Source organism: Onychomys torridus, chromosome 13, assembly GCF_903995425.1.
Source record: "Onychomys torridus chromosome 13, mOncTor1.1, whole genome shotgun sequence".
Classification (NCBI taxonomy): domain Eukaryota; kingdom Metazoa; phylum Chordata; class Mammalia; order Rodentia; family Cricetidae; genus Onychomys; species Onychomys torridus.
Window position 1 is genome coordinate 26396090 of NC_050455.1, and position 18465 is coordinate 26414554.

Genomic DNA, 18465 nt, shown 5'->3' on the forward strand with positions numbered 1-18465 from the left:
CTTATGCAAATTATGTATGTATAGTGTACCCATAGAAAGCCTTTATTCAAAAAAGAAAGAGCAAATTGTAATGTATAAAAGAGAATTCATTCTGATAAAAATTCTATGATCATAAATACAGTGAAGAGATGTGTTAGCTAAAAAATCCCCCTGTGACCAAATACCTAAAATAAAAATTATAAAGAGGATAAACATATCTGGGTTCATGGTTTTGGGGTTTGTTCCGTGGTCATTGGGCCTATCATAATGTTAAAGCTATCTGGAAGACCAGAGGGATTCACTTTATGGTGGACATAAAGTTGAGATCATAATAAGAGACAGGCAAATGTGTCCCTTTTCTTAGGTCTACCTTCTAAAATTTTCATAACATCCCCAAACCATGACACATGATGGTGCTCAAGACACTCTGTACATGATTTCATTAAAGGCATTTTAAGTTCAACTACATTAAATTATAATAAATGGCTATCCATTTGCTAATTTTAAGAGAATTCATACAATATGAATATAAAGTATTTAATTAAATAATTAATTATAATAAAAATTGTTATAAGGCCCACAGGAAGAACTTTCTACATCATGTGCTTATTCCTCAACATTAGGAACTTATGATATATACAGTATGAAATGAATTATTTAGTCACAGAAAGAAAAATATCTTAACATACAAATGAGAATTCATACTGGTGAAAATCCTATGATTATATAGACTATGCCATGTGATTATTAAACTAGTGATTAATTCATTGTTTTTGAGACAGGATCTCACTATGTAGCCTTGACTGACCTGGAACTTTATACTTAGACCAGAATGACCTCAAACACAGAGAGATCCACCTGTCTTTGCCTCCCATGTACTGAGTTTAACGTTGTGCACCATCATGCCTAGCCATCATTTTTTTTTTGAAATCTGTATTTGTAGAATATCATGCTATCTATCCTCAAGACAATTTGGAGAACATATAGTCTTTTCATGCTACCTTAGGGGCATATATCTCTAAGTGACATAGTTTTACCAGGTACAATTTGGAATCACAGAGGTCACTGTGGATAATGTTTGACATCCTATTAGTTGCTTTTTCATTGCTATGATAAAATATCCTGACAGAAATAACTGGCTTATTTTGGTTCACAGTTCAGAATTAAGCCTATTATGTCAGAGAAGTCATGCAACAGAGGTAGCTGATGTATAAACACTATCTTGTATTGCTTACAATTGTAGAATTTCTCAAATGTGTGACTATTTATGCTTAAAAAAATTGCCCTCACGTCATTAAAACTTTACTGTATTACTTATATACATGAGTCTTCTTATCAGTATGAATTCTCTACTACATAATGAAAACTGACTCTAGAAATATTCATCACCGTCATAACTTCATCCAAAGATATAACAGGGTCATGTGACTGCTCATGTTCAGAAAACTTTCTCTATTTTGTGCAGTTTGCTACTCAAGCCCATGGTATGTTGCTGACCATATTTGTGTTGGATTTTTCCCACTTAAACTAACTTAATCAAGAAAATCTCTTACAGGCATGTCCAGAGCCTCAAGTGATCTAGAAAATTCATTTCAAGCATGCTCAGAGGCTTGTTGAATAGTTGATTTTAGATTGTGTCAAGTTGACAATATTAATCATCATAATTCTATCCTTTGTTAATATACCATACAAACACATTATACTTAAGATATAAACTTCCTCTCTTTTGCCCCACAGAGTCAAAGCCATCTCATAATGCAAACATACATTTAGTATAACTTCCAAAATCCCTGTAGTTTTTGACAATCCCAACCCTTAAAAGTCTTAATGTCTCTTTCCAGACTCAAAGTAATCCCTTAATTTAAAGTCTTTATAACATCAAAAAACAAGTTACAGGATGCATATGATGACACATGTCTTTAATCTTAGTACTTGGGAGTCAGAAGCAGGTGATCTCTAAATTCAAGGCTAGCCTAGTATACAAAATGAGTTCCAGGACTGACAAACTACACAAAGAAACCCTGTATAAAAACAGTAACTCTGATGAATGGTGGTGGCACATGCCTTTAATCCCAACACTCAGCAGGCAGAGCCAGGTGGATCTTTGTGGCTTCAAGGCCAGCCTGGTCTACAGAGTGAGATCCAGAACAGGCACCAAAACTGCACAGAGAAACCCTTTCTCAAAAACAAACAAGCAAATAAAATATTTTAAAAACCCACAAAAAAACCAGTAACTACAATTGGGACATAGCAAAGAAAATAGGACCAAAGCAATATAGAAAATCCCACACAGCAAACACCAAATCTTTCAGCTTTATGCTTAGCATCTAGGGTTTATGTTAGAATAATTTGAGCTTCAAAGGCTTGGATAGTCTCACGTATCCAGCTGTGGTTTCTGTAGTACACATAGCCTTTAATTTGGGCATGGTCCACTCTATATCTTCAGCTTTCTCTGGCAGACACCCCATAGTCTGGCATCTACAGCTTCCTGCCATCTCCACTTCAATTTTGGCTTTGCCTTCATAGCTTCACACAATGACCTTTCAGGAGCAAGACCCTAATATCCTCTCAATCTTGCTTCTTTTAATTCCTGTGAACTGATTCCGTGTGGATGGCTTTCTCAACTTTTGCTTCCAGCATAAGATGTAGCTTGGCTATCTTGAGCTACAACTATATCCACTCCTATGTGATGACTTTAGATTGAACACCTTTCTAGGCACTTAATTTTAAGGAATAAGAAGTCCAATCAGCTGCATTCTCAGTTCAGGTGCTCTCTTTTCAAATAAGTTTGTATTTTCACAACCTGAAATCTTTGCTGGATGAACTTTCTTTGTTAGGCACAGCTCCTACAGTCTCTGTGAAGTGGACAATGTTTCTTTTTTAATTGTTACAACTTTTTATTGGCTGAAAAGTTTAACTTGTTCCAGCTCTTAACTTGCTCATTGACAAACTATTTTTTTTTTATATCTTTTGGCCCAACGCTTTGCTCCTTTTCTCTGTAGCCATGGATAAGTGTAGCAAAAAGTAGTTATGTCAGAGCCTGAATGTTGTTGAGATTTCCATTACCAAGAAAATTCATCCTTTATTATTAAACTCAAAGTTATGGAATTTCTCAGGACATGAGCAGAAATGAAGTGAGATTCTAAACCTCAATATCACTTGAATTGCTACAGCTCCTGACAGAGTCCTTTTTCCTTATTGATACCTCCTAAGACATTACTTCACAGTCTTCTTTTCTCTTGGTTTTTTGGTATACCCAATTCCTGTCACTATGGCCCACAAATATCTATTTATAGTGTCCAGATGTTTTACAGTTCACAGTTCCAAAGTCTTCCACAATCCTCCCCTAACTCAGTTCCAAAGTAATAAGAAACATATATTCAGGTTTATCATAGCCATGGACCATATTCTTATCACCAGTTTTCTCTATTAATTACACTTTTGTTTCTGTAATAAAATATCTTGAAAAATCAACTTAAGGAAAGAAGGTGTTCATTTTAACTCACAAAAAAATTCATACAGTTTCAGGTCCAAGCTAATGGAATGGTGTTGCCCAAATTTAGGATGGATTTTCCTACTCTAGTCAAGAAAATCCCTCATAGGCATACCCAAAGGCTAACCTATTATAGGTAATCCTTAACATGTGTGCTTGTTTTATGGTTTATTCTAGATTACATCAAGGTGAAAGTTTTAGCCATCACAGATATGGAGTAGGTTGTATTATTTCGATGGACCTTGGACTTAACAGGAAATTAAATTTCTGTATTTCATAGGATTTATTTACCTTATTTGGTAAAAGGGGAATAAAATAAATATGTAAAATTAAAGCTAAATATGGACTTTAAAATTTTTTAACAAATATTTCTTTACCCTAAAGCAGTTAGAAAACATGAAATTCTTAACCACTACATTTGTAGATGCAGGGCAACCTATTTTATTCATTTTCTTTGCAGCCTACATTTCTCTTGTCCACTTCTAAGACCTCACTGTACTTTCACTAGTTTTTCACTTTTTCTTTTAACCTTGATGCATCTTAAAATTGTCATGTGTGAGGGGCTGCGGAGATGGCTTAATGGCTAAGAGAACTGACTGCTCTTCCTGAGGACCTAGATTCAATTCACAGCTCCCACACAGCAGATCACAACCATCTGTAACTCCAATTATAGGAGATCCAATATCTTCTCCTGACCTCCACAGGTACCCTGAACACTTATGTGGTTCACAGATATACATGCAGACAAAACACTCACACATATAAAAATAAATTTAAAATATTTAAAAATTGTATGTGGAACATCACATGTAGTACCATTTTGGGGGTCATTGCTTCAAATCTCTACATATCAAAATAAAAATATAAAAGTATCCATGGAGATGATCTGTATGGTTTTATGTTTATTAGTGTGAAATATTTTATTAATATATTTTAAGGTGTTAAAATAAATTTGAGTTCCCACAATCCCTTGGTTATTGTGGTACTTTTCTTTAGATGTGATTAGACAAGATCAAAGAAAATACTTACAGAAGAAAGTGCTTATTTGGCTTGTAGTTTTAGTGATTGAGTCCTCGAACACTGTGGCAGGAAGATGGTGGCACCAGGCAGGTAGATATGTCACTTTTGTGGTAGCTGAGAACTCACATCTTGAGACACAAACATGAGTCAGAGAAAGCTAATTAAGAATGACACGTGTAGTTAGAGTTTTCCTGCCTGGCCCACAGTCAGGACAAAGCTCTCTCACCCGCCAGGCCCATAGATTCTCAGACCCAAACTAGTAATCACACAGAAACTTACATTGTTTAGAAACTGTATGGCCATGACAGGCTTCTTGTTATCTACTTCTTCTATCTTAAATTAACCCATTTCTATTAATCTATACTTTGCCACATGGCTCGTGGCTTACCAGTACCTTACATCTTGTCATGGCGGTGTCTGGCGGTGTCTTTCACCCTTGTACTTCCCAGAATTCTCTTCTCTCTTGTCCCACCTATACTTGCTGCCTGGCCACTGGCCAATCAGAACTTTATTTACACAGAGTGATATCCACAGCACTTCCCCTTTTCTTTTTTTTTTTAAGGAAGGTTTTAACTTTTACATAGTACAATTACATATAACAAAACAATTATCAAGCAAGAATTACATTTACAATATTACAGAAGATATCCTATCAATCTTATATTTGTGAGTCTAAGGTTTTATATCTAACTTATCTTTTATCATAACTGAGGAAATTATAACTATCTAGCCTTCAACCACATCAAAGACCTCAGAAGGATATAATATTACCTGAGAACCAGGGTAGACAGAGACAGCTGGCAGCCTGGACAGTCACCTAATGTTCCTTTGTAAAGTTGGGGCATTTGTCTTCAGCCCACAGGGCTAGAGTCTCTTGGTCACTTCTCTCAGTGTCCTGTAGAATGTCTGGCATTTTCCTCTGTGAAGCAGGAACCTGAAGGACCATTTTGTCAAGCAAAGTTTAGTGGTCACCTTTCTATGGGTCCTGCATGTACAGTTGATCAAGCAGTCCAGGCAAGAACAGTTTCTTGCCCAAATGGCTATTTTTGCCAAGGTGAAGATAAGATATGAAGTGTCTTCAATGCCCATCCTCCTCTCTGAAGTAAATTGGTGCTGCCAGGAGCAGACATGTCTCACTGTCCAGAAAGTCTAAATTTTAAAAGTATTTTAAATGCCATAGGTCTTTGAAGTATTTGAAGATTACCTATCTATCTGAAATATCACTATGTATATCTAGAAGACTTAACTAACATGGCTACGAGTATGATTATCATAGATGACTAATTATTAATCTATTTTTAATTATCCATTTCAATTTAAAATGAGCTATACAAACATAATACCTTAAACACGAGTAGAAATATACACACAGTATAACACAATTAACTTTAAGTTTGTATCAATAGACTAAAATCTATACCAAGGTAAAACATTTTAAATGAGTTGTTGCTCTTTAGAAGTAAGTTCATTAATCTACCCTTTCATCCTATCATATTTATATCATATCCCCTTTTTGTCTTTAGAAAGAGATTGCATTTATAATCAACCTGTTTTAAATAAAATATTGGTTTTTCTCTGTCCCACACCAGAGGGCTCTTCTGATTTGGGACACAAGAATCTCTTAACCTTTTCTTTTAACAATATGCCTGGGTTTAGAGAAGGAGTGAGCCAATTCCATCTCCAAACCCAGCTGGGAATTTGGGCATATTTTTTCTTACTACTTCCTGCTGGAGTGGGGCACTGTATCTTATGGGGACACAAAGAAAATTTTAGGATTATGGAGTAGTCCATTAGGGTGAACCTCTGAGCCAGTTGCCTTGAAACCATTCTTGATGTTGGATCATCTGGGCCATTGTGTCATTGGAGACCTTTCAGGTGGTCTTGGCTAATCAAACCTGATGTATCTTAATCTGGAACAAATCCACAGCCTCTGGCTTTCTGTGGAAACAAAAGCAGAGACTCCTTTCCAAAGCAACATATCCTTATATCCAAATTTTGAAGTCAAGGTACCTTTAAAATTTATATATTTGTTTAACTCAACAGCTTTTATGATCAAATCTTTTTCTGCAGTTAAAAATCCCAAAGACAACATAAACCAGATTCTCTGTGTAATATCCATCTTTGTAAGACTGAAACTCTGCTGTGGCTGCTGGTTCCACCCACCTCAGCTCCCCAACATGGCAGTGGTACAGTTTACCACCAGCTCTGGGTCTGGAGCCATGTGTACCATCAACTATCAGAAGCAGTTCTATCAAAGCAGTGCATAGCCAAGAAACTTTTTTTTTTTTAAACTAGCAAAGGCTAAATCTACCATGCAGCAGAGTAAAGTGCCACTTGTAGACTCCTCATTCCCGCCGCACTGTAGGTCAGACGCACATGCCAGGAACCCGCCATAATAGCTCAAACTGACAGGCTGCCACTAACTTGAGAGGGACAACTAGGAAGCTGTTTTTAGCTCCGTTTTAGAATCTTTTTCTCAGGTTTTAGGTGGAAACTCTTGCCAACACGTTGGGCGCCATTTGTAGTTAGAGTTTTCCTGCCTGGCCACCAGTCAGGACAAAGCTCTCTCACCCGCCAGGCCCATAGATTCTCAGACCCAAACTAGTAATCACACAGAAACTTACATTGTTTAGAAACTGTATGGCCATGACAGGCTTCTTGTTATCTACTTCTTCTATCTTAAATTAACCCATTTCTATTAATCTATACTTTGCCACATGGCTCGTGGCTTACCAGTACCTTACATCTTGTCATGGCGGTGGCTGGCAGTGTCTTTCCCCACCTTCTACTTCCCAGAATTCTCTTCTCTCTTGTCCCGCCTATACTTGCTGCCTGGCCAGTGGCCAATCAGAACTTTATTTACACAGAGTGATATCCACAGCAGACATGGACTCTTTGAAACCTTAAAGCCTGACTCCAGTGACACATATCCTCCAAAAAGGCTACTTTGTAATCTTTTGCAAACAGTTCCACCAACTGAGGACCAAGTATTCAAACATGAACTTATGGGGCTATTTTAATTTAAACCACCACAGTCATAACTTAACATTTATCAGAGATATTTGTGGATTTTATTTGATTATATGTTCCTGAATGTTTTTATATTTAGATTCATAAAAGGTATTTCTAAAGAGTCTTTTCCATTTTAATTCGGTTTTTAACATCAGAATATTATTTGTTTCATAGAATTTGACAGATCAAGTTTACTTTTTTTTGGAGACAGAGTTTTACTATGTATCCATAACTGGCCTGGGAATCACTATGTAGGCAAGACTGGCATCAAACCACTTGCCTCTACCTCCCAAGTTCATCATTTTACCAAGCAAGAAATTACAAAGAATCAACATTTATTGATATTGATTTCCCACATTTGTTTTCTTTTTATCAGTGGCAGGATTAAATACATTTTCTATTCTAATTCACATCTACTATGATTATTACAGATATCTGTTATTTAATGATGTGACTACATTCTAAGAAGTGTATCACTAGGTGATTTCATTGTTGTAAGATCATTATAGAATGTATTTATACAAACTGAGATGAATACAATGCCAATAAATATATTATTTTATGGGATTATCATGTATATGTTCATGATAAAATGAAACATTGTTGCACTATACTTGATTCAGGTTACTTTGTGTTATTTTCTCCTAATAGTTTAAAGATATAAGCTTAGTCTATTGATTTGTAAACTTTCTTTCTTATCATCAAGTGAATTTCTAGTTTCTCATTGTCCAGTATAGGCCACTAAGCAGTATGGTGTTCTTCATCTGGGAAGTTACCATATTAATGCCAAATAATATGAACAGCCAAAAATTAAAACACAGTACATCCCAGAACTACATGACTCAATCAAGCCTCCTGTTTCATTCTTCTAAGTACAAGGATTACATGCATGCACCACAACTCACCAGTTAAGAACACTTTCTGTTCTTACAAAACAGTTTCAGTTACCAGAATCCACATGGTTGTTCACAAACATCTGCAACTTGAATTAAAGGATACCCTTGTACTTGAACTTTCTTGGCCTGCCAGCCCCCGAATAATGATGTGGAAACATTATTAATTATGAATTCTTGGCATTTATTTTAAGCTTGTTCCCAACTAGCTCTTATAACTTAAATTAACCTGCTTCTATTAATCTGCATTCTGCCATTGTTTTTTTTTAAAATCTCTTTTCCATTTTGTATGTCTGACTTGCTCTGTGTTTTGCTGGTATCTTTGCCTCTCTTCTTCCCAGTGTCCTCTTTCTCCTTGGAAGTCTTACCTATTCTCTCCTGCCATTCAGCTTCTTATTACACCAATCACAAGGCACCTTAGGCAGAGACACATCTTTACAGTATACAAAAAGATTATTCTACAACAGATCCTATACCCTTTTCTGACCAACTGGAACATCAGACACACAAAAAACACAGGCACAATACTCATACATATAAAGCAAAGTATTCTTTTAAGAAAAATCTGAGCTCTTAGCTTGCTTCTCTGGTAATAATCCTGCCTGCTGCCATCCTTCCTCCATCGTGACTTTGATGGACTCTTATCCCTACAGAACAGTAAGCCCAAATAAATCTTTCCCTCTATAATTTGCCTAGGTCATGGTGTTTTATCATAGTATCACTAAGATAGCTTTTATCTCATTTTTTAAGAAAGATCTCTCATTGAACTGTAGTCACCAATTCAGCTAGGCTGCCAGGCTCATGAGTTCAAGGGAGCCTCTTGTCTTTGCCTTCTCTGTATGAGATCCAATCTCATGCTACCATGCTTGCATTTGTGTGGTTGCTAGTCCTCTTGCTTGCATGGCTTATTGACTGAGCCATCTCTCCAGCCCTCAAACCATTTGTTTTAATCCTGTTCTCATTGTCTTTTTTTGTTAAATGTATTTATATTATACTTTGTAAATACTATAATGTTGACTTGAAGCATCTCATATGTTGTAAATGTGTCTTTAATGTTTATGTTGCAAACTTAATTCACTATGTAACAAACTTTCATAGAATTAGTTATTAATATTATTATCATGGAAATGGACTGGTTATTGCAAGAATCCGCTAAACACAAAGTTGGTAAATTCTATTATCTCTCATAAGATGTTGCACAAAGATCCTCACGAAATGCTAGCAACTTGGTACTGGATTTTACAGGCTCCATAACCAAGAGCCATGTGAATTTCATTTGTGTATAAATTACCCACTATTTTAGTTATGGTTGCTATTGCTGTGATGAAACACCATGCCTAAAAGTAAGTTGGAGAGGAAAGGGTTTATTTGGCTTATGTTTCCACATTTATACTTGCACTGTCCTAGAATGGTGCTGTCCACATTAGGGGTTGATCTTTCATTTTCAATTAATTCAGTTAAGAAAAAATTCTCTCAGGCTTTCCCATAGGCCAAACAAATCCAAGCAGTGCGTCATTGAGACTCTGTGCTTGGGTGATTCTAGATTGTGTCAACCTGACCAATAAAACTAACCATCACAATTGTATTCATTTCCTTCCACTATCTTTTATGTTCCTTAGACTTAATAATGCCAGTTATTTATCTTCAGCTTTACTGATCTTTTTTTGCTTATTGACATCTGTTATGCAATAAGACTAATGTATTTTTTATTTTAGTGATTGTAATTTTTTACTCTAGATTGGTTCTTCTATATCATTTTTATTTATTTGCTGCATTCTCATTTTCTTCATTATCATTGCCTTTATTTGCTTTATTTTCTTGTTCATGTTTTCCAGCTCTGTTTTGAAAATATTTACAATAACCATTTCATTTTTCCTTTTTGAAAAAGGGTCTCATTGTGTGGTCCTCACTAGCCTGAAACCCATAATGTAGATCAGACTGGCCTCAAACTTACAGAAATCTGCCTGCCTCTACTTCCTGAGTTCTGGGATTAAAGATGCACATCACCATGCCTATTATATTTTAAAGTCTTTAAACATTAAGTCTGATGGCTAGAGATAATCAGAGATGATTTATGTTCATTTATTAATTTTAGCCCTTTGAATTACCAATATTTTACTTTTTTATGTTTTTTTGTGTGCTTTGTTGAAAATTACACATTTGGTTACTATGTAGTAACTATGAAAATCAGATTATCAACTATATTAATTGCTTTTCTTGTTGTGACCTACTTGACAGAGCAATTTAAAAGCAGATACACTTATTTTGTTTCATAGTTTCAAGGGATGAAATTAACAATATTGGGGAAGAATTTGTTGCTGGGGTGTCTTGGTCCTTAATGTCAGGAATGCAAGGTGACAATTCTTCATCAGGAAGCTAGGAGCTAAATCACAACCAGATGTTGGCATAACTGTGTATAAGCTGTTATGCATACAGAGGTTATCCCAATGTTAAAGATTGGTTGTGTGTATTCATTATCATTATTATGAGAGGCACATATGCCATAGCTTGAATATAGAGATTAGAGGACAACTTTGTGGAGTTAGCTTTTTCTTTCTACCTTTGTGTGAGTTCTTTGGGTGAAATTCATGTTGCCAGACTTATGTGACAATGTCTTTCCCTGCTGGGCCATCTTGGTGGCCCCTTGTCAGGCCCCTTTTCAGAGATTTTGTGTTGACCTTCAAGTTTCAGCATACATGGGGATAATTTTGAATGTCCTAATTTCCCAATGAGCTTCAATATATCTTAGCTTAGTATTACATATATCCACACAGAGTGTGGTGGTTTGAATAAGAGGTTCATGTATTTGATTGTTTAGTCACCAGGGAGAGGCACTATTTGAAAGGACTAAAATGACTCAGAAGTATAGTCTTGTTGGAGAAAGTATGTCACTAGGGGTGGGCTTTGAGGTTTAAATAGATCATGTCAACCCCAGAGTCCCTCTCCCTCTCTGCCTATGGATCAGGTTGTAGATCTCAGATATTGCTCCAGTATCTGCCTAAATGCCTCCATGCCCCCCACCTTGATGATAATGGACTGAACCTCTGAAACTGTAAGCAAGTCCCCAATTAAATTATTTTTCTTACAATAGTTGCCTTGGTCATGGTGTCTCTTCACAGCAAAAGAGCACTGACTAAGACAAAGAGTCTATTTTTTCAGATGTTTGTGGGTTTGTAAGTCACCTAGTAGCAGGAGCAGCATCTAACACTTCTTCCATCTGGACTTAAAGACTTAAAAACAAATAGGTACATAGATTTAGTTCTTCAGATATCTCCTTGTCAAGCTAGAACAGGCAGAAACTGTGATTAAGTTCTTTGATCCTGGCTCAAGAGAGGGGACTGTGCTGTCACCTATTCAAGACTAAGTGTGATGCTTTACAAAGCAGAGAAGGCGTTGGGTTAGGCCAAGTAAAACACTGAAGAACTTTCTCAGTGATGTTTTTTTTATTTATTTTTAACCAGTACATAAAATACAAAAAAATGTACATATTATGGAGCTTATGCATAGTGTTTTCATAATGCTGTGTTAGACTTTCCATTACTATGCAAAAATCCCTGACACAAATAATTCAGTTTGGCTCATGGTTGCATCAGTTTGTAGCTATCACCAGCCAACCCACTACTGTTAGGCCCACAGTCAGATGAAATCATCATGGAGGAAGGGCATGACAGAAGAAGCTGTTAACATTAAGGCAGCAAGAATGGAGTAGGGAGAGGAGATATAGTGACCTATCTCCTTCAGCCAGACCCCTGCCTCCTAACAGTTTTTTACCACCTCCTAAAATAGCACCATTAGCTTGGGGCCAAGCCTTCAACGATGTGAGCTCATGGGAAAATCTCATACTCAAATCATAATGCATGCACACAGCACATATTGTTTAAATTGTGTTAAACATATTTATCCTCTCAGACACTTATCATTTCTGTATGGTGAAAATATTTAAGATATGTTTTAGTTGAAATACCATTTTTTGGCTGTTGAAATTCTTTATTTCCTCAGACTTCTATAAGAATTTTTAGGCTGTTTGTGTGTTGTTTTTTGTTGTGGCTGTGTATGTGTGTGTGTGTGTGTGGGTGGGTGTAGGAATGTATAGATGTAAGTAAGTGCAAGTATCCATGGAGTCCAGGAAAGGACATCAGATCCTGTGGAGATGGAGTTACAGGCATTTTTGAGACACCTCATGTTCGTGCTGAAACCTGAACTCTGGTCCTCTGTAAAATGACATGCTGTTAATTGATGAGTTTCTCCAGCTCCTACAATGACATTTTATTTGATATAATATTGATTTATGTATACTTATAAGACACCATAACCCCCTATATCTCTTATCTAATCTCCACTTATGGTAACATCTTGCCCAACTATAATACAATATAACAGTTATGATATAGACATCGATATAGCCACAAATGTAGAGCATTCTCTCATCTCCAAAGGTTTTCCATATGCTCTCTTATTCCCACAGCTCCCTCCCAAATACACTTCTTCCCTAGTCACTGCATCCATGAATCTATTGTCTATTTCTAAAATAATGTCATCTTAAGGATGACATATAATGTAATCATATGGCATGTGGTATTTTGAAATTAGTTTCTCTGGTCTGCTTAATTGTCTGCAAATATATCCAGCTTATTGGATATCAGTATTTCATTTCTGTTTATTATAGAATATGATTTCATGGCATAGACATTTCACACTTAGGTTTTATCATTCACTCATTAAAAGGTAGTTGGGCCAGGCAGTGTTGGCACATGCCTTTAATCCCAGCACTCAGGAGGCAGAGGCAGAGGCAGGTGGATCTCTGTGAGTTCAAGACCAGCCTGGCATACAAAGTGAGTTCCAGGACAGGCTCCAAAGCTACACAGAGAAACCCTGTCTCAAAAAACCAAAACAAAAAAAAGGTAGCTGGAATGTTTTCAAAGTTGGATATTGTGAATAAACTTCTGTCACCATCTTGGTAAAGTTTTTTTTTTTCCAGACAGGGTTTCTCTATGTAGCTCTGGCTGTCCTGGAACTCATGCTGTAGACCAGGTTGGCTGCGAACTTAGATTCTCCTGCCCTTTGCCTCTTGAGTGTTGGGATTAAAGATGCATGCCACCACCACCTGGCCCTGGGTAAAGTTTTTATGTAACAAAAAATTTTCATTTCTTTTGGATGAAAATTCTGGAGTACAGTTACTGGGATCATATGGCAATATGTAATTGACTTTCTCTCTCTCTTCATTCCTTTGTTCCTTCCTTGCTGAGTCATGGTTTCCACATATCCCAGCCAGCCTTGAATTCACTATATTGTCAAAGACGAACTTTAACTTCTCATCCTCTTGCTTCTCCATGTTAAGTGCTGGGACTGAGAGGTATGCATCACCATACTTAACTTCTTCTATCCCTTTTTTGTGTGTTTGTGTAATGTATGTAAGTATTTATGTGGGTATGTGCATGTGCCTGTGCGTGTGCGCGCGCGCGTGCGCGCGCGCGCACAAGTGTGGGTATATTTGGAGGCCAGAGGCTGATATCTAGTGGCTTTTTTAGTAGCACACCACCTCATTTTATTTATATATATTTATTTATCTATCTATTTATAATTTATTTATTTTTTTTTAGACAGGATCTCTCACAGGCTGGCTAGCAAGCTCTAGTAATCTGCCCATCTCTACTGTCCCCCCTACTGCCTCTCAGTACTGGTGTTACCAATGTGTGCCAGGTTTTTATATTAGTTCTGGAGATCCAAATTAACATCTTCTTGTTTGTGGAGTAAGCACTGTAGTGATTAAACTATTTCCTGGTACACTTACCTCCCTCCCTCCTCCCTCCCTTCCTTCCTTCCTTCCTTCCTTCCTTCCTTCCTTCCTTCCTCACTTTTCCCATCACTCCCTCACTTTTTTTCTTTTTTTCTTCTGAAGTTGCCATTTCTTTTCCCTTCTGAAGGCCTGTAGTGTTCTACATACTCGTCAACAATGCAAGAGTATTCTATTGTTCTAGTTAGGTTTCTAGTGCTGTGACAAACACCATGACCAAAAGCAACTTGTGGAAGAAAGAGTTTATTTCATCCTACAGCGTACAGTCCACCATGAAGAGAAGTCAGGCAGGAACTCAAGGCAGGAATCTGGAGGCAGAAACTGAAGCCGAGGCCATGGTGGTACATTACTTACTGGATTTCTCCACATGGCTTGCTCAACCTGTTTTTTTCTATAACCCAGGACCACTTGCCAAGGCATAGTACTGCCAATAGTGGTCTGGGCTCTCCCACATCAATCAAGAAAAACACCCACAAGCTTGCCTACAGGCCACTATGATGGAGGCATTTTTTTCAATTAATGTTCCTTCTTCTCAAATGACCCTAGTTTGTGTCAAGCTGACAAGAAACAAAACAAACAAATAAAAAACTAACCAGCACAACTAGTTTTTCTCACTTTTCACTACTATTTTGCATTTTCATTATTTTCTTCTACTATTTTGATAGATCCATTTGATATTTCCTTTTGATTCTAATTTGTATCCCTGGTAGCTACTTACACTGGCAATATTTTCATATATCTTTGCAATACTCATATTTTCTTTGGTAACATGTCCCTTCCTGTCATTTTCATAAGCTCGTTTGTTAGCATTGCATTTTTAAGTTTGCTTAGTTTTAACTAGTAACAAGGTGTTGGATCTCAACTTAGCATTTGAACAAAGTATTTCAGTAGATTATCCTCCTCCCTGTCTCACCCCTTCAACTTCATCTTTGCAACTTCCCCCACACTCCTTTCTGCTCTCATAACACGTGGACATCTGCCATCCCTTCCTTCCCTTGGTATCATTTTTACATTTTCTTCTTCTCCTTTCCAGGTTTTTGGGCTGTACCCACATTTATACCCATTTATATCCATAAATGACAAGCTAGGATCTGCATATGAAAGAGAACATGTAGTTTTTGTCTTTCTGAGTTTGGGTCACTTTCTGTAACATCATGCTTTCCAGATCCATCCATTTATAGAAGATTTTCTAACTTTGCTCTTCTTTACAGATGAGTAAAATCCCACAGTGGGCAAGCATTTTATATTTAGTGTCCATTCATTCAGTTGACAAGCATCTAGGCTGATTCTGTTTCCTAGCATCTGTGAATAGCACAGCAATCAATAAACATTAATGTGCAAATATGTCTGTGATAACATATAGATTCCTTTGGGTATATACCCAGGAGTGATAGAACTTGGTCATATTGTAATTCCATTTTTGATTTTTTGAGAAGTTGCCATATTGTTATCCTTATGGTTATCCCAATGGTTGTACTACTTTGTACTGCCACCAACAGTGAACAAAGGTTCATATCATTACCAGCATTAGTTGTAAGATTTCTTGGCAGTAGCCATTCTGACAGAGGTGAGGTGATATCTCAAAGTAGTTATAGTTTGTATTTCCTTTATGGCTAGGGATATTGGACATACTTAAAGACGTTTATTAACCATTTGTGCTTCTTAAGAATTATCTGTAAACTTCATTGGCCCATTTGTCAACTGGCAGTTTTTTGGTGTTTAATTTTTTTTCAGTTCACAAATTCTGGTTGTTAGACCCTGTCTGAGTGGATCTGAGAGATTATCCATTCTTTATACTGTCTTCTTGCTCTACTGATAATTCCTTTTGCTGTGTAGAAACCTTTTAATTTCAGGTAGCCCCATATGATAATTTTTGTACTATTTCTTGAGCTGTTGGAGTTCTTTCCAGAAAGTTCTTTACTATACCTATCACCAGGCATATTTTCCCTGTATTTTCCTTTAGTGGTTTCAATTTTTCATATTTGAAATGAAGGTCTTTGATCTACTTTGAATTAATTTTGTATGGGATGAAATACAAGAATGTAATCTCATTCTTCTGCAGGTAGATATGCAGTTTGGTGGCATGGTTTGCTGAGCAGTCTTTGTTTTTGCTACTGAATGGTTTTGACACCTTCGTAATAAAAAATGGTGGCCAGAGCTTTGCCAGTTTATTTTTGGATCTTCTCTATTGGTCTACCTGTCTGTTTTTATGCTGGTATCTAGCTGTTTTTGTCACTATAACCTTGTAGTATAATTTGAGGCCAGGTGTCATTGTACCTCCAGCTGTGTTCTTTCTCCTTAGGATTGCTTTGTTGATTTGGCACCTTTTGTTGTTCCATATAAATTGCTGGATCCCCCCCCCCCCCCCCCTTTCTGTGAAGAATGACATCAATTTTTTAATGGAAATTTCACTGAATGTGTCGATTATTTTTACTAATATAGACATTTTCATGATGCTAATTTTGCCAATTTAGGACCATGGAAGATATCTGCATCATTTAGTATTTTTGTTGTTTTCTTTTTTGATGTCATCAAGTGTTTTTTTTTTGTTTTTTTTTTTTTTTGGTTTTTCCAGACAGGGTATCTGTGTAGCTTTGCACCTTTCCTGGACCTTGCTTGGTAGACCAGGCTGGCCTCTAACTCACAAAGATCCTTCTGCCTCTGCCTCCCGAGTGCTGGGATTAAAGGTGTGTGCCACCACCGCCTGGCGTCATCAAATTTTTATTGTAGAATTCTTTCACTTCCTTGGTTAAGATTATCCCTAGATACTTTATTATTTTTGGTACTATTATGAATATGATATTTTCCTAATTTTTTTATATTTAAATTCAATGTTGGTACATATGAAGGCTACTGAATTTAATATGTATTAAAATTTTATATATAATTATTTTAGAGACAGGGTTGTCCTAGAACTCACTATTTAGACCAGATTGTCTTCAAACTCACTGATATCCTTCCACCTCTGCCTCTCAAATGCTGAGATTAAAGGCATGTGTCACCACACTCAGCTTGATTTATTTATTTTTATCTTACCTGTATGGGTGTTTTGTCTGAATATACATCAGTGCATCACATGGTATCTGAGGAGGCCAAAGGAGGGCATCGGATCCCCTGGAACTGGGAATTATACATGATTGTGACCTGTCATTTGGGTGCTGGGAATTGAACCTGGGTCCTCTGGAAGACCAGTGGGTACTCTTAGCCACCGAGTCATCTCTCCACCACCAGACTACTCATATTTGCATTTTGATTTTGTAAACTGAAATTTTACTGAAGGTATTTTTTTGTAGCTAAGAGTTTTCTGGTAGAGTTTATAAGGTCTTTAAAGCAAAGAATCATGTTACAAGTAAAATGGATAGTTTGACTTCTCCCTTGTCTATTTTTATCCCTTTTAAATTTTCTTTTTTATTAGTTCTTTGACAGTTTCATACAACATGTTTTGACTATATTCATCTTCCCCCTTTCACTTCCCTCTTTTTTTACCCACCAAAGTTTGTGTTTTCATTTAAAAAAATCTTTCAAGGCTGATTTGTGCTGCCCAAATATTCTTGGATGTGTGATCTTCCACTTGAGTGTGATTGACTTACCAGGAGCTACCTTCCTAGAGACAACTCCTTTTTCCTCTCCCAGCAGCTAATATTTGCTAATAGCTCTATGCCTTGGGGTGGGGTCATGTACCTGACTTCTCTCTCCATGCTGAGATTTTGTTTGTTGTGTGTTTGCACAGGTTTTGAACATGCTGCTGTAAACACTGTGAGTTCATGTGCAGCTCCCCTGATGTTTCTAGAATATGATTTTTCCACATTCTCAGACTCCTACACTCTTTCTGCCCTCTTCAAAATTGATCCCTGTGTCTTTTATGATTTTCTTTGTCTTTATAAAGCTGAATTTTTCTTTGTTCTTTTTTGTCTTTCTGCTCAAATGTTGAATTTGAGCGATATATTATGTTAATTATATGATATGATATTCATTATATTATATATTCTAGTTCCAAGTGCTTTGTTGGGTGTGTATCTCTGAACATTGTTTCTAAAATTTTAGTTCTGCTCCCACCAGAGTAAAATGTAAAAAAGTCCCTCTAAAGTCTAGTACATTAGTATTTCCTTTTATACATTAGACTTTTGGTGTCAAGTCAGAGAATATCTACGTAGCTTCAGAACCTTGATATTGTCTTGTATAATTTTATTCATAAAAGTCTTAGAATCTTATGTACTTTTAAGTTTGATACCCATTTGGAATTAACCTTAATACAATATATGAGGCTTATGATG